The sequence below is a fragment of the Sapajus apella genome, unplaced genomic scaffold (genome assembly GCF_009761245.1).
Source record: "Sapajus apella isolate SASKATOON/1434 unplaced genomic scaffold, GSC_monkey_1.0 scaffold66, whole genome shotgun sequence".
Taxonomy (NCBI): domain Eukaryota; kingdom Metazoa; phylum Chordata; class Mammalia; order Primates; family Cebidae; genus Sapajus; species Sapajus apella.
This window is the reverse complement of record NW_022437006.1, coordinates 224,866-240,146: the sequence shown is the minus strand read 5'-3', so window position 1 is coordinate 240,146 and position 15,281 is coordinate 224,866. Positions and strand designations below refer to the sequence as shown.

The window sequence follows — 15,281 nt, the reverse complement described above, 5'->3', positions numbered from 1 at the left end:
TTGAGACGGAGTTTCACCCATGTTACCCAGGCTGGAGTGCAATGGCGCGATCTCGGCTCACCGCAACCTCCGCCTCCTGGGTTCAGGCAATTCTCCTGCCTCAGCCTCCTGAGTAGCTGGGATTACAGGCACGCACCACCATGCCCAGCTAATTTTTTGTATTTTTGGTAGAGACGGGGTTTCACCATATTGACCAGGATGGTCTCGATCTCTTGACCTTGTGATCCACCCGCCTCGGCCTCCCAAAGTGCTGGGATTACAGGCTTGAGCCACCGCGCCCGGCCTCATATTTCTTTTTAATAATGAGAGTGAGAGAATTCTGTTACTACCAGAAATGTTTAGATTTCCCATTCTTTATGGATTAGTAAAAGTTCACATCAAAACTCAGCAAACACTGAAAAGGGGTAAATGAAAATGTTGACTCTGCAGCTTCCTGAGGCAATCAGCTTTGGATCTTTGCCTGTGGGAGCATTTCATCTGAGTGAGAGAAAAGGTGAGCAGGCATGAGACAGATGACTTTCCCAGGTCTAACAGTTCTGCCAGAGTTGCGTATGTGTGTGTGTGGTTTTTTGTTTTTGTTTTTAATCTCAAAAGGAAGTTATCTTTGTGGTGTCTTTCATTCAGAGTTCTCCCAACACATATTTAAGAAACTAACAAGCTATGGATTTTATCTTACCAGTACATTTGTGATGACCAGTGTTGAGTGTAGACTAGGATACTTGTTCTCTTATGAATATGAATGTATAGAGAAAATAGAGATGCTGTATCTTAATGCATAGTGAATTGAAGGAAATTACAAAATAGTACCTGTGCCTTGATAGATTCTTTGAAAAATGTTATACAAATATTTGGATTAGCTTTTTTTTTTAGACAAGGTCTCACTGTCACCCAGGCTGGAGAGCAGTAGTGCAGTCATGGGTCACTGCAACCTCAACATCCCATGCTCAAGCTGTCTTCCCACCTCACCCTTCTGAGCAGCTGGTACTGTAGGAACATGCCACCACACCTGGCTAATTTTTTTATATTTTGTAGCGATGAACTCACACTGTTTTGCCTTGGCTGGTCTCAAAATCCTGGGCTCAAGTGATTCTCCCACTTTGGCCTCCCAAAGTTCTGGCATTACAGGCATGAAGCACTGCTCTCAGCTAGGGTTAGCATTTAGCTAACTTGTATTTAAGCTGGCAGAATTGTAGTGCAATCCCCTGACTGGTACTGTCAAGCTTATTTTACCACTTTCCTTTTTTTATTTTTCTATTTTAAATTATAAGTGGGGCTGAGCCAAGTAGAGTATATTTGTACTTCCCCATCTTGTGTGTATGTTGACACTATTTGTGTTGACAGCCATTCACAAGGTTGTATTTTCTTCAGTTTATCCAACATAATGTTCTTTGATAATGTGTTCTATGTCTCAGTTTTTGTTGTCAGGAAGTTATTCTCTAATGACCAATCTCAATTCTTTACTTCCTTCTTTCGCCCACTTTCTTTTTTTTTTTTTAATATATTTAAAATATATTTTAATGAAACACTTTCTCATCATCTTTAAATAAAAAAACAATTTCCATTTTTAAATCTGAAGCTCCTCAGGCATTAGGACTTAACTGCTTTCTGCTCCACAGATTTCAGATGCCACTGTGCCACTGCATTAATTCCCCAGTGCTCTGGAGGCAGAGCTTAGACATGTCCTCCTCAATTGGCAGTCCTTGTGGCAACTTCAGGGGCTTGATTCTTAGCAACTATTTAACCACTGTCAGTTTTGCATTCACTGAAGAGATATGCTTGTGAACTTGAGGAGTATATGTGTTTTCTAATCTGAGCATCTGTATTATATCTTTTTCCCAATATGGACAGCTTTTTGTATTTTTTTATTGTGATAACAATATACAGTTTATGAGTATTCTGCGGATCTCCATCATATTTTTCATGATCTGCAAGTGAAGGCTGAAACACTTTATATGGAATTCTTTACCTGGCAAATTTGTGATTTTACCAATGAGAGATTTCACACCTTTTGTCCCAGTCTGTAGTTCATTTTGCCTCTGAACTACTGAGAGCAAAATCCCTGTCATAAGTGTAGTGACTTCTCTTTAGAGGCAGCACCTGCTAAATGTTCAGCATGAACCTTCCCACCAGCAGAAGCTGAGGACTCACTCCTTCCATCATTACTTATGGATCACCTTTTCGTATCTGAAAAAGTTTAAGTAATTCTCTCTTCTTTTCCTCCTTTTTTTCCCCTGAATGGGGTAGGGATTAGAGAATTGATAGAAGGGACAGAGGCTTAGAGCTTAATACCCTCAGGTGTTTTAGCCCATTAGAAAAAGAACTTTTTTTTTGTTTTTTCAAGACAGAGTCTCGCCCTGTTACTCAGGATGGAGTGTAATGGCATGGTCTCAGCTCACTGCAACCTCTTCTTACTGGGTTCAAATGATTCTCCTGCCTCAGCCTCCTAAGTAGCTGGGATTACAGGCCCCCACCACCACACCCAGCTCATTTTTGTATTTTTAGTAGTGACAGAGTTCACCATGTTGGCCAGGCTGGTCTCAAATTCCTGACCTTGTGATCCACCTGCCGCAACCTCCCAAAGTGCTGGGATTACAGGCATAAGCAACTGCTCTCGGCCAAAAAAAGAACTTTATATTCTAGACTTAGAAGAAATCTTAAAGGCCATTTTGTTGAATCTTAAAGTTTAATTTATTTATGTTTTACCCAGAGAAGCAATTTGGGTTAGAAAGAATATTGGGGGTGGCCGGTTCTTTGGTTTTTGCGTTTCATTTTTAGAGATGGGGTCACATTGTGTTGCCCAGGATGGAGTACAGTAGCTATTCACAGGCACAATCATGGCACACTGCAGCCTTAGACTCCTTGGCCCATACCTTTCACCTCAGCCTCCTGAGTAGTTGAGACTACAGGCACATACCACCGTGCCTGGTTTAGAGTTTTTGAAATCATAACAATTGTGGGTTCAAATATCTACTCTGTCATTTATTAACTATACCCATGGGTGAGTTAGGTAATCCTGTGTGACAGTTGCGTCATCCCTGTAGGGTTAATAGTTGGGTTTTTTTTTTTTTTTCTCCTTTCTCACCGATTTATTATGATGATTAAAATAATACCTATGTAAAATAGTTAGAGTATAACTGACACTGACTAAATGATAGCTATTATAATAATTAGTTGTATTAGTCCCATATAATCTTCTGTAAATTATACTTATCTCTAAGTTGTGAAGGTTCAACGTGCTACATTTAACATAGAACTTTTTTTTTTTTTTTTTGAAACGGAGCCTCACTTTGTCGCCCAGGCTGGAGTGCAGTGGCGAGATCTTGGCTCACTGCAACCTCTGCCTTCTGGGTTCAAGTGATTCTTCTGTCTCAGCTTCCCGAGTAGCTGGGACTATAGGCATGCACCGCCATGCCCAGCTAATTTTTGTATTTTTAGTAAAGACGGGGTTTCACCATATTAGCCAGGCTGGCCTCGAACTCCTGACCTCATGATCTGCCCACCTCAGCCTCCCAAAGTGCTGGGATTATAGACGTGAGCCACCGTGCCTGGCCTTAATGTAAAACTTTTTAAAATTATACAGCCAAGAGTTTATTTATTCCAGAGTTGAGAACCTAATAAAAATGTTCTTTTACATTGGGTACCATGCTTTTTTTAGGAGGCAAAAACCAAAAAACCGAAAGAAAAAAAAAAAAAACCTTCCATTACCACACTTCCTCTTTTATTTTTTATTTTTATTTTTTAATTGAGACGGAGTCTTGCTCTGTTGCCCAGGCTGGATGAAGTGCAGTGGTGCAACCTCCGCTCCTGGGTCCTAGTGATTTTTGCGTCTCAGCCTTCCAAGTACCAAGGACTACAGGTGCACACCACCATGCCCAACTAATTTTTTTTGTATTTTTAGTAGAGATGAGGTTTTGCCCTGTTGACCAGGCTGGTCTCAAACTTCTGACCTCAGGGGATCTGCCTGCCTCAGCCTCCCAAAGTACTGGGATTACAGGTGTGAGCCACCGTGTCCGTTCCACGCTTCCTCTTTTAAATAGCACTTTATGGTTCACTGTTTGTGGTCTGTCCTGAGCTCTCCTGTTTCTGCTTTTTAGTTTGTTTGTTTTGAGACAGGGTCTCACTGTGGTACCCAGGGTGGAATGCAGTGGCATGATCATAGCTCACTGCAACCTCAAGCTTTAGGGCTCAAGCAAGCTTCACCCCTCAGCCTCCTGAGTAGCTGGGACTACAGGCATGCACTACCACACCTGATTAATGTTTTCTATTTTTAGTGGAAATGAAGTCTTACTACACTGCCCCGGCTGGTCTGAAACTCCTGGGCTTAAGCGATCCTCCTGCCTCAGCTTCCCAAAGTGCAGGGTTTACAGGTGTGAGCCACTGCTTAGCTTGTCCCATTTGGTTTTATGGAGTTTGTTCAGGAGTTTTAGTTCATTAATACCTACCAATTTATTCAAATGAAGAATAAGCATTTATGGATATGGTTTTATACACTTTTTTTTTTGTAATTTGTATGCTGAGAACAGGAGTTCATCCTGAAATTATAGAGCTAGATTTTTTTTAAATTTAAAGTGTCATACCCAAAAAAAGTGCCATACAGTAAATTTATAACCATTCACTAAAATCACTCTGTGTTAGGAATTGTACTACAAAAATGCATTGTATGTTTTGGATCTTTTCCCTACATTTAATCCTCTCAACAGTGAGTTAGTACTGTTCTGCATTTTTTGTTGAGGAGGAGATTGAGGCTCAGGTTAACTAAGTAATCTGCCCAAAATGATACAATCAGTAAGTAATGTAGTACTACTAAGAATTGGGTTTGGATCAGTCTTTTTTCAGATACTTAAGACTGTGTTAACTGTATTGGGCACTGCACTCAACCTCTTCTTATCTGTTTCAATATTTATTTTTAAATGATTAACTCATTCTGCAGGTCTGTTGTAAAGGTGTCATGCAAAATAATTGTAGAGTATAAAATGAAAGCTCTATGTAAATCTAGATTTTAATATTGACAATGTCTTTTCTATTAGAGAAAAATATTTTATTTAAATGAATGAAATAAGTTGATTTATACTTGGGTGCCCTCCTTACTCTTCCTGTGTTAAGGGAGTTTTAGTAACATGTGATACTTCATTTCTTACTCACTGATAAAGGTATGCCATAAATTTCAAAGCATTGCATGTGCTGAAGAATTACCATGAAAACCCAAAGTGAATCAAAGTAGATGGATTTCAGTGATAAAAATGTCCTTCTAGACTGATTTGAAATTCTGATCCATAGCCCATTTAAACCAATTCAATCTGTTAATTAGGAAGTGTATGTATCACTGTCACTTTGCAGTGATAACTAGCTAGAAATTCTAAGTAGAGAAAATGTACCCAGGAAGTGAAGGGACTTTTCTAGGACCCCAGATCAGAAATGGGCACTTTGTTCTGCAATCAGGAAATACCTGGAGCAGCACAGTATGAAGATCAGAGTATGATTCTCTTTTCAAAGAACTAGTGGAAGAATAAAAGATAGGGGAATTTAAACACTAGTTTCTGACTTTTGATACCAATAATTAAAGTCTAAGGAACATTTTTTGGGCCTTGCTTACCTCCTTTGCTTCTTCATAGTGGAAATAAACCGGTACTCACTGCCCACACCACACTGCATGTCTTTGTGCCTTTGCGGTGCTCCTCTGCCTTCTCTCTGTTCTTTTCATTCCTCTTATGAGTTGTATTTGAATTAAACCTTGTCAGAAAGTGGAAGCTAGTTGAAGTTTTCTTTAAAAAGTTGGGAGCTTTCTCATCACAGATGGCTAGATATGTGCAAGTGGACATCATAGTTCTCCTTGGAACTGCCATCCGTAAACCAAGCAGTACTTTGTTGATCAATTGAGAGGTGTTTTTAGGGCATTGTCCAAGTGGCAATTAAATGCAGGAGCTTCTTCTACAGTTCCAAAGTCAGTCCTAGGGAAAAAGAGGCTCCCTATATGTGAGAATCTCCTTGCATTCCTCTGGTAACAAGATCCAGTATGAACCGTTTCTTTTTCATTAGGGAACTCTTTTGGGCACTGTCCTCTCCCATTAGAATGTTTTTCCAAAAATCCCCCTAGATACCGTGGATATTTCAAGTTTCAACATTATTATATGTCCTTCAGTCATAGGGGCACTTTTAATATCCAATAGCAAACTTAGTATTTGCCCCTAAAATGGAAGTTCCCTAGTCCAGCACCCTGATAGTTGTCACTGGGAGGCACTCACAGGCTTTTGACATAAATTCCAGCCCATACTCCACATACAGAGAATTTGTCTATACCAGTGCTTCAGCTTCTCTGTTCTCTACTGTGTGAGCTCAGGCAATCTTATTCATTCCCATTTAGCATGTCCAATACTGTACCCTCTGTTTTACTGTACGAGGTAGGGGAAATGGGGTGAAACAGTCAATCATAAGATCCACTCCCGGAGGGATCCAAGATGGCCCATTAGGAGCAGCTCAGGATTGCAGCTCCCAGCGAAAGCCTGGAGGGTGAGTGGACACCACATTTCCAGAAGGTTTTTTATTGCCCACAGACCAGGAGTTTCCCAGGTGGAGGAGCCCCATGGGTTGCCAGCGTGGCTGGTTTGGCCGGCATGGCTGTTTTGGCCGGCGCAGCTATTTTGCTGGTGCCCCGGCATGGCAGTTCTCCATACAAAATACCCGGGTCCGGGCGCTGTTTTAGCTGGCGATTGGAGCTCCTGACAGGGTTGCCCATTCATCTGATTAAAAAGGGGACTGAAACAGGGAGCCAGGCCAGGAGATTCCTGGGCAAAAAAGCGCCACGAATTCAGCTGTTTCAGCCGGCACAGTGGGTCACTGCATGGTAAATCACACAGATCCCGGTGCCTTTTCAACAGGCAACTGGAACACCTGGGAGACAGTCGACCGTTCAACTAAAAAAAAAAAAAAAGGCTCTGAGACAGGGAGTCAGGTGATCAGGCTCGGCTGGTCCCACCCCCACAAAAAAACAGCAATTGGAAATGCTCTGGATTGAGAGTTTCACAGCAAGCACAGGTGAACCCGGGATGGTTCAGCTCTGTCAGGGAGGGCCATCCGCCATTACTGAGGCAGTCCACCACTACAGAGGTGGTTTGCCATTGCTGAGGCAACGCGCCATTAGAGAGAGAGTCCACCATTATAGAGGTGGGCCGCCATTGCTGAGGCAGCTCTGACTACACCCGTATGAACAGGAGTGCAGGGAAGTTCACACGGCAGCTGGGCGGAGCCCACAGCAGCTAAGCAAAGCCCCTGCAGGCAGACATTTACTAGGCTGCCTCCTGGCTGGGCAGGGCAGCCCTGAAAAAAGGCAGCAGCACAACAGAAACTCATAAATAAAACCCTAACTCCCCAGGACAGAGCACCTGGGGGAAAAAAAGGGGGGTGCTTATCAGTTCTGCGGCGGCAGACTTAAAAGTACCTGCCCAGCAGCTATGAATGAACAACGGAGCTCACAGCTCAGCACTTGAGCTCCTATAAAGGACAGACTGTCTCATCAAGCAGTTCCCTGACCCCCATATATCCAAAGAGTCACCTCATAAAGGAGAACTCAGACTGACATCTGGCGGGTATCCTTCTGGGACAAAGATAGCAGAAGAAGAAACTGGCAGCAACTCTTACTGTTCTGCAGCTGCTGCAGGTGATCCCCAGGCAAGTAGGGCCTGAAGTGGACCTCAGCAGTCCTATACCAGAGGGGCCAGACTGTTAGAAGGAAAACTAAGAAACAGAAAGAAAGAACTTCATCATTGTGTAACAAACTGGACATCCACTCAGAGACCCAATCTGAAAGTCAACAACTACAAAGACGACAGGTGAATAAATCCACAAAGATGGGAAGAAACCAGCATCAAAAGGATGAAAACACCCGAAACCAGAATGCCTCTCCTCCTACAAGGGATCACAACTCCTCACCAGCCAGGAAACAAGGCTGAATGGAGAATGAGTGTTTTTAATTGACAGAATCAGGCTTCAGGAGGTGGGTAATAAGAAACTTCTGTGAGCCAAAAGAACTTGTCTAATCCAATGCAAAGAAACCAAGAACCTTAAAAAAAGATTTGTCGAAATGCTAACGAGAATAAACAACTTAGGAATGTAAGTGAATTGATGGAGCAGAAAAACACAAAACAAGTACTTCGTAAAGCATACAGAAGTTTCAACAGCCGAATTGATGAAGCAGAAGAAGGGATATCAGAGGTTGAAGATCAACTCAATGAAATAAAATGAGAAGACAAGATTAGAGAAAAAAGGGTAAAAAGGAATGAACAAAGTCTCCAAGAAATATGGGACTGTGTGAAAAGACCTAATCTATGTTTGATAGGTATACCTGAATGTGACGGAGGCAATGAATCCAAGCTGGAAAATACTCTTCAGGATATTATCCAGGGAAATTTGCCCAACCTAGCAAGGCAGGCCAATATTCAAGTCGAGGAAATACAGAGAACACCACAAAGATATTCCTCAAGAAGAGCAACCCCAAGGCACATAATCATCAGATTCAGCAGAGTTGAAATGAAGGAGAAAATGCTAAGGACAGCCAGAGAGAAAGGTTGGGTTACCCACAAAGGCAAGCCCATCAGACTCACAACAGATCTCTCAGCAGAAACCCTACAAGCCAGAAGAGAGTGGGGGCCAATAGTCAACATCCTTAAAGAAAACTTTCAACCCAGAATTTCATGTCCAGACAAACTAAGCTTCATAAGTGAAGGAAAAATAAAATCTTTTGCAAACAAGCAAGTACTCAGAGATTACATGACCACCAGGCCTGCTTTACAAGAGCTCCTGAAAGAGGCGCTAAACATAGAAAGGAACAATTAGTACCAGCCACTCCAAAAACATAGCAAATGGTAAAGAGCATGAACACAATGAAGAATGTGCATCAAGTAATGGGCAAAACAGCCAGCTAGCATCAAAATGACAGGATCAAATTCACACATAACAAGATTAACCCTTGAAAGGGGGGTAGAGAAAAAAAAAATATTAACCCTAAATGTAAATGGGCTAAATGCCCCAATCAAAAGACACAGACTGGCAAATTGGATAAAAAGCCAAAACCCATTGGTGTGCTGTATCCAGGAAACCCATTTCACATGCAAGGATACACAAAGGCTCAAAATTAAGGGATGGAGGAAGATTTACCAAGCAAATGGAGAGCAAAAAAAAAGCAGGAGTTGCAATTCTCATCTCTTAAAATAGACTTCAAACCAACAAAGATCAAAAGAGACAAAGAAGGACATTGCATAATGGTAAAAGGATCAATGCAACGAGAAGAGCTAACGATCCTAAATATATACGCACCCAATACAGGAGCACCCAGATACATAAGGCAAGTTCTTAATGACTTACAAAGAAACTTAGACTCCCATACAATAATAGTGGGAGACTTTAACACCCCATTGTCAATATTAGATCAATGAGGCAGAAAATTGACAAGGATATCCAGGACTTGAACTCAGACCTGGACCAAGCAAACCTAATAGACATTTACGGAACTCTCCACTCCAAAACCACAGAATATGCATTCTTCTTAGAACCACATCACACCTACTCTAAAATTGACCACATACTTGGAAGTAAATCGCTCCTCAGCAAATGCAAAAGAACGGAAATCATATCAAACAGTCTCTCAGACCACAGTGCAATCAAATTAGAACTCAGAATTCAGAAACTAACTCAGAACCACACAGCTTCATGGCAACTGAACAACTGGCTTTGAATGTTGACTGGATAAACAATGAAATGAAGATGTTCTTCGAAACCAATGAGAACGAAGACACAACATACCAGAATCTCTGGGACCCATTTAAAGCAGCCCCTAGAGGAAAATATATAGCAATAAATGCCCACATGAGAAGCAAGGAGAGATCTAAAATCGACACCCTATTGTCAAAATTGAAAGAGCTAGAGGAGCAAGACCAAAAAAACTCAAAGCCTAGCAGAAGATAAGAAATAACTAAGATCAGAGCAAAACTGAAGGAGATAGAGACACAAAAAACCCTTCAAAAAATCAGTAAATCCAGGAGCTGGTTTTTCAAAAAGATCAACAAAATAGATGACTAGCCAGATTAATAAAAAAGAAAAGAGAGAATAATCAAATAGATGCAATAAAAAACGATAAAGGGGATATAACCACAGATTCCACAGAAATACAAACCATCATCAGAGATTATTACAAACAACTCTATGCTCATAAACTAGTAAACCTGCAAGAAATGGATAAATTCCTGGACACTTGCATCCTCCCAAGCCTAAACCAGGAAGAAGTCGAAACCCTGAATAGACCCATAATAAGGTCTGAAGTTGAGGCAGCAATTAAGAGCCTACCACCCAAAAAAAGCCCAGGTCCAGATGGGTTCACAGCCGGATTCTACCAGACATACAAAGAGAAGCTGGTACCATTCCTTCTGAAACTATTCCAAACAATCCAAAAAGAAGGAATCCTTCCCAAGTCATTTTATGAGACCAACATCATCCTGATACCAAAACTCGGCAGAGACTCAACAAGAAAAGAAAACTTCAGGCCAATATCCATGATGAACATAGATGCAAAATTCTTCAATAAAATATTGGCAAACCGATTGCAACAGCATATCAAAAAGCTTATCCACCATGATCAAGTAGGCTTCATCCCAGGGATGCAAGGCTGGGTTCAACATATGCAAGTCTATAAACGTAATTCACCACATAAACAGAACCAAAGACAAAAATCACGTGATTATCTCAATTGATGCAGAGAAGGCCTTTGACAAAATTCAACAGCTGTTTATGCTAAAAACCCTCAATAAACTAGGTGTTGATGGAACGTATCTCAAAATAATAGAAGCTATTTATGACAAACCAACAGCCAATATCATACTGAATGGGCAAAAACTGGAAGCATTCCCTTTGAAATCTGGCACTAGAAAAGGATGCCCTCTCTCACCACTCCTATTCAATATAGTATTGGAAGTTCTAGCCAGAGCAGTCAGGCAGAAAAAGAAATAAAGGTATTCCAAAAGGAAAGGAGGAAGTTAAATTGTTTCTACTTGCAGACGACATGATTGTATATCTAGAAGACCCTATCATCTTGGCTCAAAATCTCCTGAAACTGATAAGCAACTTCAGCAAATTCTCAGGATACAAAATCAATGTGCAAAAATCACAAGCATGCCTATACACCAATAACAGACTTAAAGAGAGCCAAATCAAGAATGAACTGCCATTCACAATTGCTACAAAGAAAATAAAATACCTAGGAATACAACTAACAAGGAACGCAAAGGATCTCTTTAAGCAGAACTACAAACCACTGCTCAACGAAATAAAAGAGGACACAAACAGATGGAGAATCTTTCCATGTTTATGGTTAGGAAGAATCAGTTTGTGAAAATGGCCATACTGCCCAAAGTAATTTACAGATTCAACACTATCCCCATCAAGCTACCAATGACCTTCTTCACAGAACAGGAAAAAACCACCTTAAACTTCATATGGAACCAAAAGAGAGCCTGCATAGCCAAGTCAATTCTAAGCAAAAAGAATAAAGTGGGAGGCATCACACTACCGGACTTCAAACTATACTACAAGTCTACAGTAATCAAAACAGCATGGTACTGGTACCAAAACAGAAATATAGACCAATGGAACAGAACAGAGGCCTCGGAGGCAACACAACACATCTACTACCATCCGATCTTTGACAAACCTCACAAAAACAAGCAATGGGGAAAGGATTCCCTGTTTGATAAATGGTGTTGGGAAAACTGGCTAGCCATGTGCAGAAAGCAGAAACTGGACCCCTTCCTGACACCTTACACCTTACACTAAAATTAGCACCAGATGGATTAAAGACGTAAACGTAAGACCTAACATCATAAAAACCCTAGAAGAAAATCTAGGCAAAACCATTCAGGACATAGGTGTAGGCAAGGACTTCATTACCAAAACACCAAAAGCATTGGCAACAAAAGCCAAAATAGACAAATGGGACCTAATCAAACTCCACAGCTTCTGCACGGCAAAAGAAACGGTCATTAGAGTGAATCGGCAACCAACAGAACGGGAAAAAATTTTTGCAATCTACCCATCTGACAAAGGGCTGATAACCAGAATCTATGAAGAACTAAAACAGATTTATAAGAAAAAAACAAGCCCATTCAAAAGTGGGCAAAGGATATGAACAGACCCTTTACAAAAGAAGATATACATGAGGCCAACAAACATATGAAAATGCTCATCATCACCAGTCATTAGAGAAATGCAAATCAAAACTACATTGAGATACCATCTCATGCCACTTAGAATGGCGATCATTAAAAAATCTGGAGACAACAGATGCTGGAGAGGATGTGGAGAAATAGGAACACTTTTAAACTGTTAGTGGGAGTGTAAATTAGTTCAACCATTGTGGAAAACTATGTGGTGATTTCTCAAGGACCTAGAAACAGAAATTCTATTTGACCCAGCAATCCCATTACTGAGTGTATATCCAAAGGATTATAAATCGTTCTACCAAAGGGACACATGCACACGAATGTTCATTGCAGCACAGTTTACAATAGCAAAGACCTGGAACCAACCCAAATGCCCATTGATGATAGACTGGACAGAGAAAATGTGGCACATATACACCATGGAATATTATGCAGCCATCAAAAACGATGAGTTCGTGTCCTTTGTAGGGACATGGATGAACCTGGAAACCATCATTCTCAGCAAACTGACACAAGAACAGAAAATCAAACACCGCATGTTCTCACTCATAGATGGGTGTTGAACAATGAGAACACATGGACACAGGGAGGGGAGCATCACACACTGGGGTCTGTCAGGGGGAACTAGGGGAGGCACGGCGGGGGGTAGGGAGTTGGGGAGAGATAGCATGGAGAGAAATGCCAGATATAGGTGATGGGGAGGAAGGCAGCAAATCACACTGCCATGTGTGTACCTGTGCAACAGTCTTGCATGTTCTTCACATGTACCCCCAAACCTAAAATGCAATTTAAAAAAAAAAGGAGAGTACAAGAAAGGAGCCCTGAAAAAATTTTGTAAAATACAAAAGGTAGGAAAAAAAAAAAAAGATCCACTCCCATAAAACATTTAGGGTAAAGTCTGTTTAAACATTCTAATTTCATTCAGACTTCCTCCTTAATACTGTGTCAGCCTTAACACTTTAATATATTATCATTCTAATTGTAGCCTGCATTAAGACTGTAAGCCACTGTGTTGAGGCAGTGGCTTATGCCTGTAATCCCAACACTTTGGGTGGTTGAGGCAGGAGGATCAGTTGAGCCCAGGAGTTTGAGACCAGGTTGGGCAACATGTCAAAACCCCATCTCTACTAAAATATAAAAATTAGCGAGGCCATAATGGTGCATACCTGTAGTATCAGCCACTACAGGGGCTGAAGTGTGAAGATCTCATGAGCCTGGGAGGTGGAGGTTTCAGTGACTGGAGGTTGCGTCATTGCACTCCAGCCTGGGTGACAAAATGAGACTGTAACTAAAAAAATTAAAAGAGAAAAAAACTTTACTAGAAGATTTTGGCGCAACAGTATATAAAGGCTCTTAAATGAGTCCCAGAAGCTTCTCTTCTTTGCCCCTTTATTATTTGACCCACTCCTGTACATTAGATTTTGGGTGTTTAGCAAGGTGTCCTGGTCCTTTTGTATTTATCCTGATTAGCTTGCCTTACCATATCCCCAAGCAATTCCAGATCATGTTTCTAATTACAATCTTTGCCTTCTTACATCTTAAATTTCTCTATGCTGGGGCAAATAGAGCAGATTTGTTTGGGCCCTTTAATGTTGGGAAACCATCTGAGGGTCTTTATAGTCCATGCAACCTTCAGTAATGCTATGTTAAGACTTTTGTTTCAGGCCAGGCACTGTGGCTCATGTCTGTAATCCCAGTACTTTGGGAGGCTGAGATGCGTGGATCACCTGAGATCAAGAGTTTGAAACTAGCCTGGCCAACATAGGGAAACCCTGTCTCTACTGAAAATACAAAAATTAACTGGGCATGGTAGTGTTCACCCATAATCCCAGCTACTCCAGAGGCTGAGACAGGAGAATTGCTTGAACCCAGGAGCTGGATGTTGCAGTGAGCTAAGGTTGCTCCACTGCACTCCAGCCTGGGAGACAGGGCAAGACTCCCATCTCAAAAAGAAAAAAAGACTTCTGTTTTCGTCTCATCAAGGTCTGTTTTATTCATCCCATTTGTTAATAAACACTTAAAAATTTACATCCTGCTGGAATGAGTTCTTTGACTCACTATTAATGTTTTTATTAGCATCTGTAAGATGAGAGGAAGAGGAGATAGCAAATTCAATAAGGCTTCTCATACTGTTAGATTTTGCAGCAGTCAAGTTACATGAAGTGCCCACATAAAAGGAGCCTCCCTAACTGCAGCATTTGCCCTGGGTAAGGGACATATTCAGTAGGTGAATATCCACATTGTTATAAGTCCCATGTGGCTTTTATGCAAAGCATAGCAGCTTCTTCATCTGGGGTGTTCCCCTTAAAATTTATAGGGAGAATTGGGCAGTCTCCCTTCTCAGGGTAAACAGACTTTGAGTAGCTTTTATCCAGTCCTTGAGGCTGGCTATTCCCTCAAGGACTGGATAAAATAGTTCAGTTCATTTCTGACTGAATAATCACCTTTGTGTCTAGATCACATATTGCCATCTGTGATTGTTCCATAGTGAGCTGTGGGCCCTGTGTGAACCAAAGCATGTTCTTCCACTCTGCAGCATTTAAAAATAAAGATACTGCTTCTAAATTAGTTACTCTAGTAGGGATTTTTCAGGAAGTGCACGATACTTTTCTATAAAATGAGACAACTTCACACGATATCTAGTTTCTTTTGAGACCAGGAGTTCAAGACCAGCCTGGCCAACGTGGTGAAACTATGTCTCCACCTGCCTGTGGCCTGGTATGGTGGCTCACGCCTGTAGTCCCAATCCTTTAGGAGGCTGAGACGGGCAGAATGAGACTGAGCGAGACTCCTTCTCAAACACAACAAAATTATGTGGCAACAACAAAGAGTGCCTCTGAGATCTTTGGTCACCAAAAGGTAGTCCACATGGGGGAAAGACAAAACCAGGAAACTATGGAATACCTGAGGGTGTTGGTGAGGAAATGCCCAGCCAGTTTACACATAAATTTTTCTGTAGGGAGTGGCTTTGAGGCAAGTTGTCAAGCTAGGACCAGGAGAAATCCAAGCTTAGTCCAGCATCGAGGTCTGATCTAGCACTCTTTTAAATTTCATTTTAGCTTTTACATAGAACAATAA

At 41.3% G+C, this 15,281-nt stretch overlaps 1 protein-coding gene and 1 pseudogene across 8 annotated transcripts in view; one reads left to right on the top strand and one right to left on the bottom strand.

Moving 5' to 3' along the window:
• DENND5B (DENN domain containing 5B) overlaps positions 1 to 15,281 on the top strand; it is a 190,280-nt gene that overhangs the window by 97,662 nt on the left and 77,337 nt on the right. The gene's annotated exons all lie outside the window — the stretch shown is intronic.
• LOC116530259 lies at positions 292 to 2,066 on the bottom strand (annotated as a pseudogene). The gene has a single exon (XR_004259907.1). The product of XR_004259907.1 is annotated as a 39S ribosomal protein L30, mitochondrial pseudogene (transcript).